This window comes from Papio anubis, chromosome 9 (assembly GCF_008728515.1).
Source record: "Papio anubis isolate 15944 chromosome 9, Panubis1.0, whole genome shotgun sequence".
NCBI lineage: Eukaryota > Metazoa > Chordata > Mammalia > Primates > Cercopithecidae > Papio > Papio anubis.
The window spans coordinates 98,871,659-98,892,801 of NC_044984.1; the positions used below are offsets into that span (position 1 = coordinate 98,871,659).

The window sequence follows — 21,143 nt, forward strand, 5'->3', positions numbered from 1 at the left end:
ATGTCTACATCTGTCTTCTTCCTCCCCACCTTGCTGAGAACTCGGGTCTGTGATAGTGGGTGACGTGGACTGGGGAGAGGGGACTGGATGGTAACAGTGTGATCAGCCTGCTGTTTCTTCACAAACTGATTACATGCAGACAGGTGCATATGGGGTATCTGCTCAGGGTCCAGCTCCACCCTGCATGTGCTGAGTATCTTCCTGCTCCCTCTTTTTTTTTTTTTGAAACAGAGTCTCACTCTGTTGTCATCCAGGCTGGAGTGCAATGGTGAGATCTTGGCTCACTGCAACCTCCGCCTCCCGGTTCAAGTGATTCTCGTGCCTCTGCTTCCCGTGTAGCTGGGATTATAGCTGTGTACCACCACGCTCGGCTAATTTTTTTGTGTTTTTAGTAGAGACGGGGTTTTGCCATGTTGGCCAGGCTGGTCTGGAACTCCTGACCTCAAGTGATCCACCCGCCTCAGCCTCCCAAAGTGCTGGGAGCTAGGTTTGCAGGCATGAGCCATCGCACCAGGCCCTGTCCCCTCTCTTGTTCTGTCCTACAGCTCCAGGGCTGTTAGACTCCACCTGTTATCTTAATAACAATTGCCATCTCTGGCACTCTTCTCCCTCCTGGGCTGGGAGTGGGGCAAATGTAAGCTTCTCCACTTCCCCAAGCATATGGGTCCATTTTATTTTAAAGGCTTTATTGCCAATCATGACTGGGGAACAGACAGACAGGATTGGAAGTGACTAGATTTTAGGGGAATTTTAAACTGTCAGTGGGGCTTAACCTCAAACCAGTAAAAAGCCAGAAGAACAAAGGGATGTGTACAGGAAGGCTGGGGATGGTGTTAGTGCCTCATGACCGGGATAATCTACTGTGGAGTTGAAAGGAGGGCCAGGCCTTCAAAGATGCTTTTATTGAAAACGTCCCTCTAGGACCTTTTTCACTGAGAGTTTCACATCTGGGTTATCCGACTTGTCGGGAAGGGGTCTTGGTTATTTGTGCAACTCTTAATGATTTCCGAGAGAGTCCGCTCAAGCGGATGTGGGGAGGATTCAGTTCAAAGACCTGGAACACTTGAATTAGCCACTGATGTTAATAGTCTTTTGCAGCTGATAGCATTGAGGGTTTCTTTTAGGAACCTTTAATAGGATACTTTTTAGGTAGTGGGAGAGAGGAGTTGTTTTTGTTTTATATGCTTTTCCAGAAGGAGAAAGGTGATTCCATTTTGAATTTTCTTTGATCTTTTCTTGATCTTCTTAATCCCTTTCAGAATGGCTACCACTCGCCCTCTCCAGAACTTTCAGTGGCTCACTATTGCCAGTCCTCATTCTTTTCCTCCCATGGCTGGTTTAATTTAGATCTCCCTATCTGGAATTTGATTTCTTGGCAGCAGGGACCATGATTCTTGTTTTTCAGTTCACATGGATCTCAAAGAATAGAGTAACGCTCAGCAAATACTTCTTTTCATGGGAGAGGGTGTTAGGTTTTTAAAATCCTTTTCTCATAGGCTGTCAGATTTGATTTACTGCTTCATACCTGGGCTTTCTGTTGAGGCCAAGGGGTAGGAGTGTCTTTGGGACTGCATCAGATTCTGGGTGAGGCCTGTGACCAGCCAGTGGGGCCCCAGAAGCTGAGTTAGAACTGCTTGTACCTCCTGGTCCCCTGCCTTCATGGAGTGGAAAGAGATGAATTAGGGACTCCAAGTCCAGGTACCTGGGCTGTTCTCCATCCCACCCTAAGCCCGGAGCAGCAATTGGTGATTGGGCCATTAACTTTATGTAGTTCTGGGGCCAGACTGTGCATCCTATAACCTTGGCCTCAGCAAGAAAACATTAAAGGGGAGACCTGGAGAAAATGTGCCTGGACAAATAGATACAAATTCCTCCTGGTGGGTCATGAGTAGAAAGAAGTCATTATTATATAAATCAAATAGACACTTAAGTCTGGACAGCAGGTAGCTCAACGCTGGAAGAGTTCACACCAGAAAAGAAGGAAAAAAAGTCAGGGAGGGAAATGGTTAGAAATAGGGGTGGGTTTTCTGGGCCTGGGGCTGCCTCTGGTCCTCAGTGCCGCCTTCCCTCATTCTGCCCCTCTGTTCTCTTGCTGTCCTCCTGCCCGCTGTGGCCATGGGACTGCCCCCACAGGTTCTGGGGACATTTTCTGAGTCCCCCTGCAGCTGGTACAGCCAGTCCAGGACTCAGTGGGGGAAGTGCTCCATCAGTATTTTTTTGGTGGTGGTAAGTAAGATTCATACAGCTTTGCAGTGTTTGATTGTGGACTTTTAATCTGGCACCCCAGGTGACCCTTAAGCTCCTTCTATTTTTCCCCGTAGCTGTCTTTTGAGATGCATTTGCTGGGCCTTATTAATGGTTTGTTTTTCCCCTCTTGATTTATGAGATTAGAAGCTCAGTTCTTGGCCTCCCCCTTCCTGGGAGAAGTTCTTGCTTCATCTCCATAAAATGTTGCTGTTGGGCTTTTTCCTGTTTTATTACTTTGCATTAATACCTGGCAGCTTATATCTGAGCTTTCATTTTATTTTCGTAACGTATAGTATTGCCTCTCCTCTGGCAGGCTTGGTGCTTGCGAAGGGTTTGTTGGCCTCTTGTTTTTTACATTGGGAGGTAGGAATTTAGATTTATTAGTCCCAGCTTAGCGATGAGCGGCATAGAGAATTTTAAATGAGTTGTTTTAAGCCATGTAGCTAATTAGGGGGGAAAATGAACCAAGGATACTAGAAATGAATGAGCAAAGAAGAAAGCAAATGAACTTCTGACTTATTCTGCCCTTTGGTGTTTTCCTAACACAAGACTTATTTGTTTTTTAACTTGGTATTTCTCTGTGAAATGGGCAGGAAGAATGACATGAGCTAAGAGAGGAATGAATAAGCAAGGGATTTATGAACACAGTGCTCTGATGATGATGACATTGGCTCTCTTGAAGCTACATATATACTTTTTCCCACAAAATCCATCTTAGAAGAGGGGTTGCAAATCCCTTGCAAGGGAGGGTTATAGCTGGATGCCAGAGTGGTCAGTTTTTGACCTGGGTTTGGTGTGGGGCGTGTCCACTGAGCTTTAGCTTTCAGTGCATCTGATTCTGTGAAAGGAATAAGAACGGAGTAGTGGAAATGAACTATTGCCGTAGGTTGGCAAGTAAGTCTGGCGACGTTAGGGAGTAAACTGGGAGGAATTCCCCAGGCTCTGATCTCTGTAGGGCCATGGGTGGGAGGGCAGGTTTGATCTCTGCCCTTGTTGTGAGGGGGTTGGGTGGAGCCCTTTGATTCCATCCCCACCTCAGCTAGCTCAGCACTTACAGCGAACAGTGCCTACTGTTCAGGACACTTCATTATGCCTTTGGAGTCCTTGAGGATCTTGAGGATCAGAGGGTCTCTACGTTTTTCTGCCTTATAAAAAAGTGGAGGAGCTTTTCAGAGCATTCTGGAATAAGAGATGAGACTGGGGTCTGGGAATGGAGTAGAAAGATGCTCAAGGAAGGACTCCCCTTCCTTGTTTCCACAGCTGGGCCACAAACCTAGGTCTCTTTTGCCTTTGACTGTACAACCTGCTGCCTGGGAGTTCCTGGGACGGACAGGTTTTAGAGTGTGTCCTTGATGGACACATAGTAAAGCCCTGGGATCCAGGAAGTAACAAGAGGGCACTTCCCAGTCCTTAAAAGAGAACACCTTAATTTTGCCAGGTAATTTTGGGGAGGCACCAAACCTGAAGGTTCAGGATCTAAAGTACTTTTTCTCCCTCTTAGGAAACGTGGCCTAGCATTTGGTGGTCATGTTCAAATCCTGGCCCAGTCACTTACTAGATTTCTAACCTGGGGCAATTTGCTTAGCTCGCAGATGCTCATTTGACCTGAAAAATGGGCCCAAGCTGACACTCTGAGCACCCTCCTTGGCATTTGTGATTGTTAAATTCCGTAATGCAGGTAAAGTACTCAGCCCAGAGCCTGGCCTGGTATTTATAGTCAGCCTGGAGAAAATGAACTCATGAGTTATCGTCTACAAACGGTGAGCTCCTTCAGGTCCATCCACCAGATGCTGGATGAAGGAGTCAGCCTCTCTCTAGCAAGGCAGGGAGGCTGAGAGCCTTTGCAGAAAGAAGGTCATTGGCGCATCAGAAGTGCCATCCAGTAAACCCTGGCTTCAGTCACTGTGGAAATTGTTAATCAGACATATGGCCCTTGCCGATTTTAGGGTAAGGCACAGCTGTGAGCAAACAGCTCACCTCTTTCTCTTTAACTAGCAGCACGTGAGTGGACAGAGGTCACCTAGGTCACCACATGTGTCACCTCCACCATTCTTTCCTTATTTCTTCTTTTTATTTATTTATTTTTTTCTCCAGGACAGTGTCTCACTTCGTCATCCAGGCTGGAGTGCAGTGGCATGATCATAGCTCACTGCAGCCTTGAACTGCCGGGCTCAAGGGATCCTCCTGTCTCAGCCTCCTGAGTAGCTGGGACTACAGGCCTGCACCACCATGCCTGGCTAATTTTTAAATTTTTTGGTAAAGACCTGGGGTGTGGTGGGGCAGTGGTCTCGCTGTGTTGCCAAGGCTGGTCTTGAACTCCTGGCTTTCAACGATCCTCGTGCCTTGGCCACCCAAAGTGCTGGGATTATAGGTGTGAGCTATTGTGCCCAGAGTCTTCTCTTATTTCTTCTAAATGCTTGGCTTTTAGGACAGTCTAGGAAAATAAGAATTGGCCAGATGACTCAGTTAATAAAGATGTACATTTTTCTGAGCACCCGTTGGTTGCTGTGTGGAAAAAGAAGTCATCTCCTCAGATTGCTAGTGATTTAATTGGATGGAAATCAGTTGATTTGTGAGTGATAATTTATCTCCGCTCCCTCTGCAATTAGTCTCTTAACTTTTAGCCCTACCCCCCCGCATCTGAGAAACAAGGTGATCCAGATGGAGAGAGCACCAGGTGTTAAATTGAGTAGCTCATCTGCGTTCCAAGGAGCTCATGGTGCAATTCAGACTGTCAAGTGCAAACTGAGTTAAGAGAGACACCAGCATGGGGCATCATCAGGAAAGAGTTCATGACATAATTTTAACAATGGAAAGTTATAAATCTTCAGTTAGAATCCAAATACTCCCGAGGCCCAGAACCCAGGAGAGGAGAATTCAGAGGCAGGCCCTTCTACTGAGTCAGCAAGAAAAGTGCCATATCAGCACTCCTCAAATCTGCACATGCATGGGAATCGCCTGGATTCTGGTTAAAGGGCAGATCTGGATTCAGTAGATGTGGGGCAGAGCTGGCATTCGGCCTTTCTAACAATCTCCCAGGTGATGCTGATGCTGCTGGCCTGAGGCCACACTTTGTGTAGCAAAGTCTTATGTAATATTTAGGTTAGACAGTAATGTATAGATGCAGGTAATGTGACTAAAGGTGTTCATTACAAGAGAGAAGGAACTGTTGGTAGATGGAAGGAATATGCCCATCCAGACATCGTCAGTGGTGTGTGACATTGCATGTCTGTATTCTAACCCCAGATCTGCTGCTGCCTGGCTGTGTGACCTCGGACAAGTCATTAACAGGTAATGTGAATGAAGGTGTTAGTTACAAGAGAGAAGGAACTGTTGGTAGATGGGAGGAATATGCCCATTCAGACATTGCCAGGGTGGTGTGTGGTATTGCATGTCTGCATTCTAACCCCAAATCTGCTACTGCCTGGCTGTATGGCCTCGGACAAATCATTAACCCTATCAGAGCCTCATTGCACACCTGCACATTGGGGCAGGCAATTAATACCCACCTTCTGAAGTGTGTGCCTGTTTAGGAATAAAAGAGCAAATCCATGTAAATGCTTAGAACAGCTCCTGGCACACCTCAAGTAGCCAACAATAAGAGTCTTTCCATTCTCTCACTTGGGAGCTCCTCTTCTTACTTGGACTTGACCAGTGAGACCTTCTGTGCCTGGGCCCTGTGTCTTGTGTCCCCTGGAGGCCCTGCAGGGGCCAGGGAAGCTGACCTCTGCTCTCCTGATTATGATGGTGCTTCCTGATCTTCTGGGAGTTCTGGCCACCACCAGTGGGGCATCAGCACGGGACACAGTTAGGACCCGTTCGCTTTCTCTGTGGCCAGGGATTGCTTCAGGAACTGACCAGCGGAAGCCAAGGAAGGGCTGTGAATGAATGCATGAGGACTTATGGAGAGAAAAAGAAAATTTTATGTGGAGAGGAAAAAAAAGTCATCAGGCAGATGCGTGAATTAAAAATGGTAAAATGCTTTTGGGCTCAACCTTGTACTTTTGGGTTCAGAAAGCTGGTGAAATGAGATGTAAAATGCCTCAAAGTTTGGATGCATCCAGTCCATGTTAGCTTTTTTTTCTGGCTCTGCAGAGAGCATTCCACTGAGTTTGCTCCAGTCAAGACAATGATTCTCACTCTCTAGGTCTTACCTGGGTGTACCCCACACCCCCAGGGCAGCGTCCGTGTCATCAGCACCTTGCTGCGCCGAGAGTCGGTGGCTGGGAGGAAGGGCTCCTCTGGACCCACTTCAGTGCCTCCCGTAGTTTTGCAGCGGCAGAAAAGTCCCATTTCTCCCCGACTGCTCACGGCTGAAGCAGCCCTGCCTGCCCAACTTGGTCGAGCTGTGTTAATGCAGTTAGCTCGCTGGCTTCTCACTGAGGTGGACTCAGGCACAGTGGCATGTGTGTCGAGAAAACCAGATACCAGATTCCTGACTCCGGCACTGCTGAGTCCTGTTTCTTCGATGTCACCTCAGTGGCAGCGGGTGCGCAGCCCGTGCTGGGCTAGATGGCTTCCCTGGGAGTCTGAGGACTCTCTAGGGTCTGGTGACTTGAAAGTCAGCTGTAAGTGACACATCTGGGTAGGGAGGAGGCCTCTGGCACAGGAGGTCAACTCCTGCAATTTAGAGTCCCTGGGAATGTTCTCGTCTAGTGATTCCTAAAAGCCAGTTCATGGCCTAGGTACTTTCGGATCTTTTGAGGATCTTGTTTAAAAAGCGGGAGCTGAGTGTGGTGGGTGGTGTGTACCTGTAGTCCCATCTACTAGGGAGGCTGGGGTGGGAGGATCCCTTGAGCCCAGGAGTTTGAGATCAGCCTGGGCAACATAGTGAGACACCCATCCCCCATCTTGAAAAATAAGCAACATCTGGGGCCCCACTTGGAGGTTCTGATTTAGTTTGGGTGGTTGGAGTGGGGGGGGGAACTTTAATCAATATTTTCAAAATGACTCCCAGGTGATTCCCATAGGCAGCAAGGTTTGGGGAAGCCATGCCAGAGTCCAGCCTTGCACTGGTGCTGAATGCAGAGGTGGAAGTCTGTGATTCTGTCCCCAGAGCATGTCAGTGACAGACCTCGACCCAAACCCAGACCTTGGAACTCAGAGGCTCTTTTTTTTTTTGGACACCTATTAGACCGGTCTCTGTAATTTTTGCCCACAAACCCCAGATTTATGCCAGAAATTCAGCCTGGCAGAACAGGGCTGTTGTAGACACCAGCGGTTCTATTCTACCTGAGGGCTATTTCACTTTCCCAGGGGACATTTAGCAATGCTGGAGACATTTTTGGTCATTATGACTTGTAAAGGGGTGAGAGTTGCTACTGGCATCTAGTGGGTAGAAGCCAGGGACACTGCATGGGACAGCACCCCCCACACGCCCTAGCAGAGAGCTACCCTCCACGTGATGTCAGTAGTTCAGAGGCTAAGCAACCCAGTTCTAGACGAACGCTTCTCAGACAACTGCACTTGCTGGGTCCTGATTTCATAGGTCTGGGGTGTGGCCTGAGAGTCCGTATTTCTGAAAAGCTCCTGGGTGACGTTGATGCTGCCTGTCTAGGGACCACACTTTGCATAGCAAGTATTTTCAGAGCAATTGATTTCAGAGTGATTCGGGAGTAGCTTGGAGTCACAGCTGTACCATTAACTAGCTGCTTGATCTTGGACAAGTTACTTTAACCTCTATCACCTTAAGTTTGTTCATCTGTAAAATGGAGATCATATCACTTAGGGCCAAATTAGATAATGTATGTAAAGAGCTTAACACAGGTTATTGGCCTTGGCAAGCATTCAGCAAATGTAGCTGTTCCTTTCACTCCCTTATTATTTGCTTAGCAGTTCAACTTTAATTGTCCATTGTTTCATTATTTACCTATTTTGTGTCTCATGCTTTGCGATAAAAAAAAAGATGAGGTGGGAGGTGATTGAAAGCATTATCTTTGTGATGGTGAGTTATAAAGATTACTAGCGTTGTTTTTACTCCTAAGTCACCCCACCTTCTGTCACGGGGTGGGAAGTGAGGCTGGAATAGGACTTAAAATCAACTCCAAGAGAAACATTTTGAGAACTGGGGACATCATCAAGTCATTCTTCAAATTCTGGAAACACGGTAGTTATTCTCCACTCACTCAACAAAAGTGACTGTGGAAGGAATGTCCCAAAAATCAGGTGTCTGATTTGTGCGTTTCCATTCATTGTGGTTTTAGGGATCATGGAGAAGTATGACAAGCAAACACAGATATCCAATTTCATCAGCATCCTGAAATACATAAGTCACCTGTTGCAGGAGCATTTCAGAGCAAGTTTTGAGCACGGGATTGAGCTTTGTTCAAAGTCCAACATTGCCACATATTAGCCGTGTGACCTGGGGGTTATATGACATAACAAATTCTCAGTTTCCTCATATCTAAAATGGGAGAAAAATCGTATCTGCTTCTAGAGTTGAAGTGAGGCGGAGGTGAGATGACGCATGTAAATTACTTGATGACTTGACCAGGATGGACAGTCCTGCACATTAGAAAGGCTGTTTTCAAATGTTGGAGTGGGAGAATCACTTGGAAACTTATTCAGAGGTGCCCCTCAGAGAGTCGATTCATTAGGGCCAGGATGAGGCTTGGAATCAAACAGGCACCCTCGGGGATTCTAGCTGTGCTGTGCCACTTTGAGAAACCTAGTCCAGGTGCTAAATTTACAATGATCACCTTTGGGATTCTGGTGTCCGACAAAGATGGAAGCTTTGCAGGAAATGTTCCCCGGGCGGGAGGGCTAAGAGGACACTGTAACTCTTGAGAGTTGCTCCAACAGACCTTTTATTTTGGCAAGGGCTTGTGCTTTCTTTGCCAAGCCGTCATTCGTTACTTGGCTAGAGGAGGGACCACGGGGAGGGGAGAGGGGACATATACAGCTAGCTGTCAGAACAGTCGACCTCTAAGTGGGATAACCTCAGAGCCAGGCATAGGAATCTGGAAACAAGGAGGGGAGGTGATGGAAGGTGGGAACAGAGGCAGGTGCTGGAGACATTGCTGCAGACTTCCTGGAAGGGGCTGCCAAGCCGGGAAGATTCAGGGGGGAAGAGTGCAGCTGGAGAGAGAGCCTCTGCTGGCTCCAGGTGCTGGCCCCAGAAGGCATCTTTGGAGAGAAGGGTCTGAGCTGTGACGGTTTGGTGCAGGGACAGGTGGGGTAAGCTCAGGTGTGCCAGGCTCCCTCTGCATGTTGCAGAGCTCCCAGGGAGGGCAAGGAAGTGAAGTGCGAGCAGATGGTCTCCGTCACTGCTAACCTAAATCAATGACTGGAGAGGGCGAATGCTGCCAATTAGCAGGATATCCAGAGCCCCTTCTCCCAGCCCAGCAGCCCCACCTGGGAGCCAGGCGGCATGCTTTGCCTCCTGCTGAGACAGATCCTGCTTTTGCTGCTTCCTTGAGAGAAGGTTTAGCACATGAAAATGGCTAAGGGCAAAGGCTTTGGCACCACTGCCTGCTTTCAGATTGCCGCTTTTGCTAGCCATCGTCATCTTGACCCTGTTTCTTCCCTTCTCTGGGCCTTGGTTTCCCCATTTGTAAAATGGCAGTGATGGCAATAGTACTTATCGGTTAATGCCACCACAATGCTGCCCAGCAAACTACCTCCGTAGCACACAGTAGTAAGTGTTTGTTGTTCACACATCTGGGCTGGCCAGGCCAGAGGGCTTTGCTGGTCTTGGCTGGCCTTACTTATGTGTCTGGATGGCTTTGGCTGGGGGGAATGACTGAGATGATTTGTCTCAGCTTCCTGTGTCTCTCTCATCCTCCTCTAGAGGTGTAGCCCAGGCACATTCTCATGGATCTGGCAAAGGTACAAGAGCCAGTGAGCCACTCATGTAACTGCTTTTAAGTGTTTTTCTCACCCCCTCCCCAGCATGTTTGCTGCCATCCCATTGGCCACAGCAAGTCACATGGCCAAGCCCGGCATCAAGGCTCCTGGCAGACTGCCCTGCCCAGGATGGCACTGCAGAGTCACAGTGCCAAGGGAATGCATCAGGAGGTATATGGAATTGGGGTGTTTTTTGCAATCTACCATGAGTACTAACCTCACAGTTTCGTATGCAAGCAAACCCTCATCCACTTACCAGTCTTAGGACAGAGGATCCTCACTGGTCTCCTTGCCCTTGAGCCACACCCAGATTAGGAATTCTTTTCTCCTCTAACTTCTTGCAATTCCCTCCATGTACTGTTCTATTTCCCCCGTCCATGACACCTTTGTACTGCTGTTCCTTCTGCCTGTAATGCCTGCCCCTTGGCTTACCCGTCTAATCAATTCAGCTCTGGGGTCAGACTGTTTGGGTTTGAAGCTGGTTCATGTCATTTATTTAAAGCTTCATGACCCTGGCAAGTTTCTCACCCTCTCTGGGCTTCAATTGCTTCCTCTGTAAAGTTAAGTATCGTAACCATCTTCCTTCTCTGCCAGGGTTGTCGTGTGGATTAAATAAGAGTTGTAAAGCACGTATCAGTGACTGCAAAAAACAAAAAGGAAACGCTGAATAGAGGTTTGCTTTTGTAAAGCAGAATTTACATTTGCTCTGTTGCTGTTGAAGCAAGGGTGTGCATCACATCCCATAACTGGGAAAAACAAAGCTAAATAAACCCTTTTAACCTTGAGATGTGCCAGAAATAACAGGGTCACTCTGTCTCATTCTGGTCCCCTGAATAAAGGAAATCTTGACCGTTTTCCATAAGCCTGGATTATCCAACCATCAGCTTTATCCTTAACTTGGCAATGATGATATGATTGCTTCTGGTGGTTATGATCATATATGAGAAATGTGGCAGTGGCAGAGGTGATTATCTCTTGTGATTATTTATGTGGTGTGACAGTCTTTCTAATAGCTGGCCCCCTTGAACCTCTTTACAAGTAAGATTTTTTCTTTCTTAAATGCTTTTATCTTCCTTCTATGTGTTGATGCTACTGTTACTCCTGCTGTTTCTACCACTGCAACTACAACCACTGCCACACCACCACCACCATCACTACCACCACTACCACCATCATCACCACCATCACTCCAGCACAACCGAAATAACTATTATCCTTAACACCCTGCTAGGTCATCTTCCCTATGATGACTTTCTTAACCAGTTTCCCTCAAACAATTAGTAACATTTTTCCCATGCAAATCCATCTTGAATTCCCACATGTTGTGGGAGGGATCCCATGGGAGGTAATTGAACCATGGGGGCAGGTCTTTCCCATGCTGTTCTTGTGATAGTGAATAAGTCTCATGAGATCTGATGGTTCTATAAGGGGGAGTTGCCCTGCCCAATCTCTCTCTTTGCCTGCTGCCATCCATGTAAGATGTGACTTGCTCCTCTTTGCCTTCCACCTTGATTGTGAGGTTTCCCCAGCCATGTGGAACTATAAGCTCATGAAATCTCTTTCTTTTGTAAATTGCCCAGTCTCAGGTATGTCTTTATCAGCAGTGTGAAAAGGGACTAAGACAGCCTTCTATTATTTTGTATCTTGTACCTGCTTCTGTTTTAACACAGCATATTTGAAGTACAGTTTTTGTTTACGAGTCTGCTGTTTTCCCCTATATAAGGGGGCAGAAAACATGTCTCTGTACCTTAGCATCTAAGAGAAGGATCTGGCATATAATAGATGCTCAATTTATACCTGTTGAACATTGACAGAGGAATTTCATCTTACTCTCATGATATTCTCGTTCTAAAACCAAAAATTGCAATAAAAGGCCCCCACCCCCACAACCATGGTTGCAGAGGTGTAGAATAGAGTAGAACTCATGAATGACATGAGACATTGGAATTCATGGACAGGCACATGCTAGCAAGCCTGAGATCCAGTGGGGCCTCTAATTTAGATATTTATAAATGGACTTTCCACATTGCCTGTGTTATTTAAGGTAACATGAACTTCTGTTTCATAAGCCCCAAAATCTTGGTGAATGAACACAAGAAAAACTTATTTCCCACTGATGTGAATAGCCTAGAGTAGGTATTCTTGGTTGGGCAGCTCTCCTCCATTTGGCGTTTCAGGGACCTAGGCTCCTTCCACGTTGAGAATCTTCCACAGGCTTTCAAGGCCACCGTGAAGGTCATCTACTTTTTTGGCATCTAGCTGTAGGGGATAAGGACATTGAGCTTACTGAATCAGGCCCAGAGGAGGTCCCCATCACTTCTGCTCCCATTCCACTGGCCAGAACTTGGTCTTGGAGAGGCTGACAAATCTAGTCAGCCATGTGTTCATTTTCTGTTTAGTAAGACCTCATACAACAGTGTTTATGCAGGAGATGTGCCAATTTTTTTTACGCCTCTATCTGGTTTTCTACTGCTAAACCGATCTTAACCAAACCCTACTTCTATTTCATGCAATGTTGGTTCTAGACTACAGCCATGTGACTAAATAGGGGCCCTTGAACCAGAAATGGAGGAAGGGTTGGAGTCCGTGAACTGCTGTTTGCAATTTATGCATGATGAAGATAAGAATGTTACTTTGTGCTGTTCTTAGAAGCCAGTTCATTTTTAGACTGAATGTTTATATGACTAGGAGCTGTAGGAAACGCCGTGCCCACCTTGCTTAGTTTAAAGCCCTTGAGATCAATGGTGGCTGAATGTGCTTCCAGGAGCAGAATTTAATCTGCAGGGAGTGGGTGACTGCAGCAAAACTTTGCTCTTCGCTCCTCTTTGTGGAAACACTGTTTGTACAGCATGTCTTCCATAATCAATACAAGGGAGACATTAATGAAGAGAATGTCTTGTTTGGCAGACAAAGCCTTCTCTTTGTTGGGATTGAGATGCTCAGTTTATTTCCTGGGAGTGTATTTATGAGAAGTTGGTTAGTGATTCTTGTAAGTGTATGTGAGTTTCTTGATTTTTTTTTTTTTTAAGAGAGGAGTCAACAACCCATTGTATTACTGTAAAATGTTTGATAGCTTGTAATTTGAGCAATGTACTCATGACAGCCTAGTCTTATAGATTTGGGAAATGTATACATACTTTAAAATGAGTAGGTTGGAGGGGGAACTTTAAATATGTATATTTTACTTTAAAAAAGACCCAAAACCTTTTTTTTTGAAATTACCATAAATCAAAGCATTATGGGAGATACATTTTTTAGACTTTGTGTGTGGAATTTCATTGAGAAAGATAAGGTGGACAAAATGCTGGAGAGTGTGGGACAACCCCTGGGTTGAATCAGTCTCCACTTTCAGGGAGTTTATAGCCTAAGTTCCCTTCCCTTTTTCAAAAGGAATTTTCATCTGTCTTGTTTAATAATAGAATCTCTTCTTCCTCCTCCCAGCCTTGTCCTCACCTCCCTTCAGGCAAGCAGGGACTTCCTTCTCTGCGTCGCTCGCGAAAGTGTATTTCCCACTTGCGAGGCTGGCCAGCAAAACCTCTTTGCACATTGGAGAACAGGATGCCAGTTTCTGCCTTTCTGCTTTCTGCTCATAGAAGGCTTGTGTGGTATGTTATCATCGGGTCTTGCTGGCTTTCTTCTGGGTCTTCTTGCTTTCCTGAGTTTGAATCTGCATTATGCAGTTGACAGTCAGTGGTATAGTTGGAGTATGTTTTTTTGTTTGCTGAATGTTATGCCACCTTGTCTCGGTGATGAAATGGTTTAAACAAAATAATGCTTTGGAATTGAAATGTTCTGGTTGGTGAGTTTTCTGGTCAATGGAAGGGAATGACCTTGGGCAGAGTCTGTGACCACAAGTGAATTATCTATCCTTGCAGAGCGTCAATTTCTTCACTTGGAGACGAGGCACACTATCGCTTTCCTTATTAGGGCTGCTGAGAGAATATAGCTGAGGTTCCTTGGCTACTTAGCAAATGCAGGACTCAGTAATGATAACCACAGCCATCTCTGGGTATCCGTGGGGGATAGGTTCCGGGACCCCTCTCAAATACCAAAATCCAAGGAAGCTCAAGTCCCTGCTATGAAATGGTATAGTATTTGCATATAACCTACAACACATCCTCCTATATACTTTAAATCATCTCCAGATCACTTATAATATTAATAACTAATACAATGTAAATGCTATGTGAGTAGTTGGTCCACTGTTTTGTTTTTTATTTGTACTTTTAAAATTGTTGTATTTTTTCCCCCTGCATATTTTCAATCTGTGGTTGCTTTAATCCGTAGTTGCAGAATCAAGTTATAGAGGGCTGGCTGTACTATTAATAATTATTAAGATATACAAAATCACTATTAGTGAGAGATTTAAAAATATCCAGGGTAGAAAGAAAATGAAATAGACTATCAGAAGCAGTGATTTTCTGGTATGATTTTAGTTTGTAGTGATCTACAGGATCCTTTGTGGAGGCAAATTTTTTCTAGTTAGTAGTATCTGTGATATCATTTAAGGCTCCTGTTTTATAGATTCAGTTCCACAAATATTTATTATCGGGTGCCTGTGCTATGTCAGGTGCTGTGCTAGGAACTGTTCAGTTAGAAATATAGTACAGTTAAGAAAATAAGTCAGGGCATTCTCCCTCCCAGACCTTAGAGTTGGGGTGATTCTGTGTCCCAGTTTTCCCTGGAGAGTCCTGTTTACTGCTCTTGTTCTAGCATAATTATTCACAGTACCCCCTTTTATTTTAAGTGTCCTGGTTTGGGAAACCAGGGTCATCAATATAGGCTATTACTGAGGCAGAGGGAGTTTCTCCAGAAAAGGACTGTGGAAGTTCTCTAAACAAGAAGGAGCATGATGAAAAGTACTTTTTAGGGAACTGAATTCAGGCTAGATGGTTAGTTGTAGGACCAGTGAAGAGGTGGGAGAGGGGAAAACATTTTGGAGATAGAGTAAACCAAATACTACCAATGTGATGGACAGAACCCAACTGGAGGCGCCATCTTGAATTCCAGAGTGTGAAGAGCAGTCTCAGGTGCGTAGCCTTTTTTGTCTGGGTTTCACCAATCAGCATGTCTCAGATGTCTTCTTGGAGTCCCCGTTAGGCTTTAACAATTGCCTTAAAAATTCCCCAGCAAAAGCATTTTGGGAATAGGGAGCAACTCCAGGTTGCACACAAGATGCTGAGCGAGGTCATTGGTTTATATGGCCATTTCCCTCCTGAGTCTAGGTATGCAGGTCTTGAGGTGTAGAGCTCAAGGCTACTTTTGCATTTCTGCCAGTGCTTCCAAATGTCCTGACTCCGGGCCGGGCGTCGGGGTGGGCAGTGGTAGAGGGAGGGACAAGTGGGCCAGGGTAGTACCCTTCCTTGACTTAGTGTTTAAAATTTGAAACACAGAAACTTAGTCTTTCTGTGCCATGTCTCACATACACAGAGGGAATACTGGTTGCAGTAACTTTGGAGAGAGTTAAAAGGTGATATTTTATATATTCAGGGATTATTGTTAAATTCGAAAGCAAGAGGAATGCAGTTCAGACTTCACAGATTTGGGAGGTAAATCTCCCTCACCCCCAGTGTTTGCATTTGGTTTGAGTGTCTTAATTACCTTTCCAGAACGTTTGTGAAATTAAGGTAGAAAAAATAATTCTGGCTTAGGTACTAATATATAACCTCTGTGTGTTTATGATGAAACCTTCACCTTTAAGATTCTTGTTTGCAATCCTGGGCAACACAACCAATTTTCTGTGTCATTAACTTTTTCCTGTAACACCAAAGGGCAGGAGGATGCTGGTCTCCACCTTTTCTTTCTCCAAGGCAGGTTGAACGACCATCTGTGCCATAAGATGGATGAGGCTGGGTGATCCTCTTGTTGATTTGGTATTTGTGTCTTCACACAAGAATCTTTGCTGATTCCAATGCTCGATTCACTGAAATGCTCCCTGCTGTTCTCTGAATCGATGATGGATTAGTTGAGGTCTTTGTATTCATTATTGGCAAGGTTTTGAGACAGTCCGTTAAGTGCAGGAAGAATTCTGGCAGTGGCGTCCGAAGGCCAAGGCTCGGCAACCTGGAATAAGTCACCGTCTGAGTCTGTTTGTGTTGCTGTAAAGGAATACCTGAGGCTGAATCATTTTTAAAGAAGAGAGGGTTAGAGCTGGGCAAGTGCTGTGGGCTTAGCAGGGGCTGCAGGGCAGTGGGAGTGCAGGCTTAAAAAATGCAGACCCCCGGGGCACCACGCATTTCTCTAGCTCTGATCCACTGTGGTACCAGGGGTCTAATCAGGCTTGTGCCTGCCTCTCTCTTGAATAGCCCAGAGAATTCATCTAAACAGCCTTCCTACGGCAGCTGCCTACTCCAGGTGGCCACATGGGAGTTCCAGATCAGTGTTGTCTCCTGGGACGCTGACACAGCAGCCAAGTTTGTTGGTGTTGGGGCAGCCACAGTTGGTGTGCGTGGTTCAGGGGCTGGCATTGCAATGGTGTTTGGCAGCCTGATCATTGGCTATGCCAGAAACCTGTCTCTCAAGCAGCAGCTCTTCTTCTGTGCCATTCGGGGCTTTGCCCTGTCTGAGGTCGTGGGGCTCTTCTGTTTGATGGTTTCCTTCCTCATCCTCTTCGCCATGTGAGACTCTGTGGGGGTCACCTGCCTGTGCCTGCTGCTGCGACTCCACACCATTCCTGGTGCTGGGAACATTTTACAACATTTCTCTAAAAGCTTTACAACATTTCTCTAAAAAAAAGAAAAAAAAATAGAGGCTTTCTTGGCTCATGGTTCTGCAGGCTGTACATGAAGCATGACGTCAGTGTCTGCTCTTGGTGAGGGCTTCAGGAAGCTTCCAATCAGGATTGAAGGCAAAGAAAAACTGACTTATCACATGGTGAGGTAGGGAGCAAGAGAGAGAGGGGAGGGAGGTGCCAGGCTTTTCTTAACAATCAGCTCTCGTGGGAACTAACAGATCAACAACTCACTCATTACCCCAGGATGGCAAGAGCTGCCCCGTGACACACTAGATCCCATGTCCAACATTGGTGATCACATTTTTTTTTTTTTTTTTTTTTTGAGACAGAGTCTCGCTCTGTCGCCCAGGCTGGAGTGCAGTGGTGCGATCTCCACTCACTGCAAGCTCCACCTCCCAGGTTCACGCCATTCTCCTGCCTCAGCCTCCTGTGTAGCTGGGGCTACAGGCGCCTGTCACCATGCCCGACTAATTTTTGTATTTTTAGTAGAGACGGGGTTTCACTGTGTTAGTTAGGATGGTCTCGATCTCCTGACCTCGTGATCCACCTGTCTTGGCCTCCCAAAGTGCTGGGATTGGTGATCACATTTTAACATGAGATTTGGAGGGGACAAATATCTGAACTATATCAATGAGTTACTTTGTGCCTCAGTTTCCTCAGCGGTAAACTGGAGTAAAGAAGGATATGAAGAACCAACCTGTTAGGATTGTTCTGAGGATGAATGAGATGGCCATTGTGAAAGGATTCTGGGCCGTCTTAATGTGGTGTCGTATTATTGAATGAACCATCTAAATTCATGGCTGAATCTAGCCCATCTCCCGCTTTTGAATAGCCTGCAAGCTAAGAATCGTTTTTATATTTTAAAATGGTTGGGGAAAAAAAAATCAAAAGAAGAACAATATTTCTTGACACATGAAAAGTCTATGAAATTCAAATTTCAATGTCCTTAAATAAAGTTCCGCTGGAACTCAGCCATGCTCCCTTGTTGGTGAACTTTCTGTGCCACTTTTGTGCGATAACGGCAGAGTTGAATAGTTGCTCCCGAGACTGAATGGGCCTGTGAAGCTGAAGGCACTTATCTGGCCCCTTACAGGAAAAAATGTGCCAGCCCCTGATGTAGAACAGTGGTTATCGTAGTGGTTATTGTTCATCTTGTAGCAAGATGAACTGGATTCTACACAGAGATCTTTCTCTCTGATGGTGTCAAAGCTTGGGGAATGCTGAAGCTCTCGAATTTCTGAGGAAGAAATCAAAGCTAGTTTGTTGTTTCGTTAATTCATTCATTCATTCATCATTGTTTCACCAAATGTCCTTTGAGTTCCTGCTGTGTGCCAGACACTGTTGGGGTGGTGAGGAAAATGCAGTGACACAGGAGAAAATGCCTGCCCTCCTGGAGCTTACAGTCTAGTGGGAAGAGTAAGATAATACACAAGTAAAAACTCCTGACCCACCTGAGGGTGATGGATGCTATGGCAGGACAAGGGGAGAGAGTGGGGACTGTCAGGAAAGGCTGTTATTGAGAAGACCTTAGGTGATGTGAAGGAGATGGAGTGTGAGCCCTGAACCTACATGATGGGGCTAGGGCGGTGGGGAGACTGCTTAGGCAGAGGGAAAGGAAGTTCAAAAGCCTTGGGGTGCAAGCACTGGAGATGGTCAAAGGAGAGCAATGTGCACAGAGCATTTTTGTGTGTTTTAAAATTTCAGCATTGGCTACAGAGCTGTGGTAATCTGATATATGGTCCCATTTAAAAAATTATTTTATCTTCAGAACAATAGGAAACACGAAGGGAGACCACGTAGTGCAGTGGATAAGAGAAGGAGTTTCAGGCAGATAAGAGGTGAAGCTCAACCTTGGCAGTACTGACATTTAGGGCTGAACAAAATCTTTGTTGCAGGATGCTGTCCTGTGCAATGGAGGCAGTTTAGTAGCATCCCTGTCCTTTACTTACTAGATACTTGTGATAACCAAAAATTTCTCCAAACAATGTCATATGTCCCCTAGGGGCAAAATTGGGGCAAATGTTAGTTGGGAGAATAGAGACCCTGACTCTTGTTTCTCTTCTGTTCACCTTTTCTTCAGCAGAGAGCATGGTGTCTGTTCATATCCTGGTGAGAAGTATATGATTTATGTGATTGGCTCAGATCCTTGTGTTAAAATACAAGCTACTAAAATGGTTATCTTTGCAATTTTTTCATTGCATTTTTTTCTCTTACTAGTCGTCATCCCTTGTGTGTGAACAATTTCCAAATTGACCTGTGAAGCAACGAGGTGGACATCATTTCTTCCATCCACTTTCAGGCATGGTTGGAAGTGGAGGGCCTAAGGCTTACGAAACATGCCTGAGCCCCCTGAGTCCATGCTTTTGGCCCATCTGAACTCCAGGAGGGGAGATATACAGATAAAAGAGTGAGGTGCTTTCATACTGTTCCTCTGAGGCTCCCTGGTAACATGCCATCCATTGAAAATTGGCCTCTTTGCCTGGGGGAGCCCCTAGGATGAGTTGATACCTAAGTCACCACTGGCCATGCTGAATTAAAGGATGCCTTGCTGTAAAGAGGAACGGAAGCTCAGGGCACCAAGCGGAAGGGACGCATTAGGAGAGCCTAGCAGAAACGTGTTTTTGAATTTGTGTTCACTGTTGGGCTCATTTGGATTGATTTCCTCTACTCTACCTTCTATCCTGTGCCTAGGTTGATCATGGAGCGAAATGTTCCTGTTTGTTCTTCCTTCTAGAGTTACGAATGGTAAAAAGACAGTAACTGATGTTTACTGAGCACTTCTTAAGTGCTCTAAGCTCTCTTCATGCATTCTCTTTCCCTCCTTCCAAATCCTCTCCATCATAGCTGTTATTGCCACTTGAAGATGAAGGCAGAGCCTTGAGAGGTTTGGTAATGTTCCTAGGCTGAGTGGTTAAGTAACTAGGGGAAGCTGGAATTTGATCTCTGCAGCCATTTTCGTCTGCAAAATCTTGGATGCACCAGGAGAGAAGCCCAAGAATTGTCCTGTGAAATTAAAACTGCACCCCAAAGCTCAGCCCCTGGGGGGATTCCTGGGCTCCCTCCTCAGAGCCTTTTATTGCATCCACGCTTGGATGAGTCTCTCGAAGCCAATTTAATCCCGGTCTGTCTACACGAGGGAGCAGCAAGCTATTGACAGCCTCATTTTATGGTCATCAGTGCCCTCTTCCTTCTGAAGCTTGTCAGTTTTAATGTCTGGAGAACCACGGGGTGGTGTAGGGGCTTCCAGACCCCTGTTTGCAATCACCACTTATAGACCAGAGCTTCTCACACTTAGATGCGTGTGGAATTCCCTGGGGTTGGAGTTAAGCTGCAGGTTGTGATTCCATAGGCCTGGCCTGGGGTCTGATCCTGCATTTGTAACCAGCTCCCAGGTGATGATGTGGAGGCGGCTGTCCTCTGGCCACACTGAAGTCCCTAGTTCTAGATGCCATCACCCTCACCCTAGATGCTATCACCCTCACCCTACTTCAGAGGCTGCACCAAATTCTTAGAAGAGAAATTTTGCCTCAAAAGAGACCTGGGAACGTGGCTCCAGGAAGAATTCCATCACTGCGGGAGCGTGGAATCGGAGTGGTAGAGGTGAATGACCAGGATGTGGTGTTCCTTAAGCTGACTCCTGATGAGCTTGGTGAAATGAAGCCAGACATTTTATAATTGGTCCCTTTTGTTTGTGTGGTGTCTAACACTTTTTGAATACCTACTGCGTGTCAGTGCCTTTTCCTGCTGAGGATCGTACTGGGTAACTTTGGATCTAAGGTCACTTTGGCAGTGAGAAGTTCCCTCCTCTGAGTCAAGACCACCTTTGAGCCCAGAAATGGTAGCTCACTTTGGCAGTGAGAAGTTCCCTCCTCTGAGTCAAGACCACCTTTGAGCCCAGAAATGGTAGCTCATGCCTGTAATCCCAGCACGTTAGGAAGCTGAAGTGGGAGGCTCACTTAAGCCCAGGCGTTCAAGATCAGCCTAGGCAACATAGTGAGACCCTGACTCGACAAAAAATAAAAAAACATTAGCCAGGCGTGGTGGCACATGCCCATATTCCCTGCTACATGGGAGGCTGAGGTGGGAGGATCACTTGAGCACAGGAGTTCAAGACTGCAGTGAGCCGTGATTGTGCCACTGCACTTCAGCCTGGGGGAGAGAGTGAGACCCTCTTTCAAAAAAAATTAAAATAAGGACCACTTTTGAGTCAGCAAGTGTGACAGGAGCACGTGAGTAGGAGGGAAGATTTGGATGATACACATGTTGTCATGCTATATTTCCTTCACTAATTATATGGGCTCAGTAAGGGATATTCAGA

General features: G+C 46.0%; 1 protein-coding gene and 1 pseudogene across 2 annotated transcripts in view; both read left to right on the forward strand.

Annotated features, from left to right (window-relative positions):
- CHST11 (carbohydrate sulfotransferase 11) overlaps positions 1-21,143 on the forward strand; it is a 306,442-nt gene that overhangs the window by 43,404 nt on the left and 241,895 nt on the right. The gene's annotated exons all lie outside the window — the stretch shown is intronic.
- On the forward strand, positions 11,606-16,827 carry LOC101020257 (annotated as a pseudogene).